At 47.2% G+C, this 2,211-nt stretch overlaps 1 pseudogene; it reads left to right on the top strand.

Annotated features, from left to right (window-relative positions):
- Positions 1-333: 333 nt before the first annotated feature.
- On the top strand, positions 334-542 carry LOC131421290 (26S proteasome complex subunit SEM1-like; annotated as a pseudogene).
- Positions 543-2,211: the final 1,669 nt, after the last annotated feature.

Genomic DNA, 2,211 nt, shown 5'->3' with positions numbered 1-2,211 from the left:
CCAGCGGATTCATCTGCCTGGTGTCCTCAGAGAGAAGATGATAAATTGTAGAAGTCTGGGGCCATTCCAGTAAGGCAGCAAATGTCGTTTCAAAAGTCGACTCCTGGCACCTCTTCTCCCTGGCACGTTTGCTTAGAAGTTATTTTATGTTTTTTGTTTATTTGCCTCTGTTTTAAATCAGGAATGCGGTAATTGTGATGGCTCCTTCCTCAGAAACATTTGCCACCTCTGAATGATGTCCCTATATAGACACATGGTGGCAGTTGTGGTGAGGAAGAGTGAGGGGTCCAACTTTCCTACTGGCCAAAGCGGTTTGGGGCGTGGAGGGTCATGATGTCAGAGAAAAAGCAGTTGGTGGACTTGGGTCTCCCGGAGCAGGATGAAGAGTTCAAGGAGCTCCCCGGGAAGACGAGGCTAGTTTCCATGAAGATGAAGATGCACATATCTGGGAGGATAACGGGATGATGACAATGCAGAGGGTGATTTCTTCAGTCAGTGCTGAGCTGACCAAGGAAGCACATTATAAGATGGAGACCTCATAGCACCCAGAAAAGCATTGGAGCAACCTGAACTTTACTAAATTTTAGGACAGAGAATCTAGGATGGGACACTCAAACAAATGTTTATTTTTTCTGCTTGGATTTATTTTTGTTTTGTAACGCAAAAGTAAATGTTTTGACCTAAAAAAAAAAAAAGCCTATATCTTAGCCTTATGTCTTAATCCTGCCTTGTGAGAGGAGGCCCAGTGAACTGGGAGGTTAGGGAAGACTGGACAAATTGCTGCTTCATCCTTCCCTGTCTCCCCGAGCCTCAAACAAGGGCCCTCAAAAGGTCACGCACACTTATGATGGAGGTACCATCCTGTCTCAGGGCCTCGTTGCATGATCTTCTTCTCCAGCCCCATACAGGGTCACATCTTCACCTTGTGGTACTTCTGGCATTTTTCAGCCAGCATTCATCCTGATACTGCATCTTAGTTGGAACTGTCAACTTACTGTTTCCAGGCTAAGATGCTGGTCATCTACTTGTCTGTAACCGGATCTTCTCTCTAGTCTAGCCTGCTGCCCAGTGGCATAGAGTAAGTGCACAATCAATGCACGGTGGACAGCTTTGGCTATCCCATTAGTCTGTATGTAGTGTGATGTGGCAGGTAGCAGCATGGCAAAGTAGAATGGACAGAATTTGAATGTCGTTTTTGCTTAATAGCTTAATGACCTTGGACATGGCAAGAGGCTGCCCTGCAGGCACAGGATTGTCCCAGGCAAGGGGAGATGGTTTAGAAGTTAGAGACCTGACTAATCATTCGGGCAACCACCATCTCACATGCTATGTTGCCTACACCTGAGAATCTGCTATGTGCCAGGCCCCCTCGCTAGGTTCTAGAGATACAATCATGGGTCAACTATTTTCCTTACCACAAAAGAGTTAAGTCTGTAGGGAGAAACAGGCATGCAGAAAGGTAAATTCCAACCCAGTGCACATTGACTAGATGGGTGAGCCCACTTTGTATTGCAAAATATAGGACAAACAATTTTTCCAATCTGTCCATTGACGTTGCCTCTTTTATTTGCCTTCTACGAACACAGTGGAAACAAAACAAGAGAGTGAGGCTGTGAAAGGCCCACGACTTTGGCCTTCACGACCTAGGTGACCCTGAATACGTTACCCCACCTCTTTGAACCTGTGGTTCCTTCTGTGAAATGGGGATCACCCTTCCAGTTTGTTTGGAGGACTGATGCTCATGTATGAAGCACCCGGCTCGGGGTGGACACTTGGGAGGCACTCCATGAATGCTAGTTATGACCCCACTTATTCTCTTCCACGGCTAACAGGTCAACATTCAGAGTGACAATGAGCAGGCATCCTGCACAGGAGATGTTTGCTGCTGCCTATGTGTTCTTACTGCTGTGGGACCAGAGAAATCAGAGAAGGCTTTGTCCCACTGTTTTTCCATCTTCTGCTCTTTCCTCTAATGTGATGTCCGCAGAAGGTGTGCTCATTATCTCTGAGAAGCTCCACGTGGTGTCTCAATAAATCCCCGCTGGTTCCTGTGTATCTTCCCACTCAACGGAACAAAGTGAGAGTGAGCAGCAGCACGGCTGGAAATTTTCTGCCAGTCCCAGATGGCGTACTGACTGCTCTTTTGGGGGATGGGTGCCTATCGTGGAGCTGCAGATGCTCCTGGGCACACACAAGAGGTGGTCTGCTAAG

Source organism: Diceros bicornis, chromosome 24 (assembly GCF_020826845.1).
Source record: "Diceros bicornis minor isolate mBicDic1 chromosome 24, mDicBic1.mat.cur, whole genome shotgun sequence".
NCBI lineage: Eukaryota > Metazoa > Chordata > Mammalia > Perissodactyla > Rhinocerotidae > Diceros > Diceros bicornis.
The sequence above is the reverse complement of the archived record's forward strand: the minus strand, read 5'-3'. Positions and strand labels throughout refer to the sequence as shown.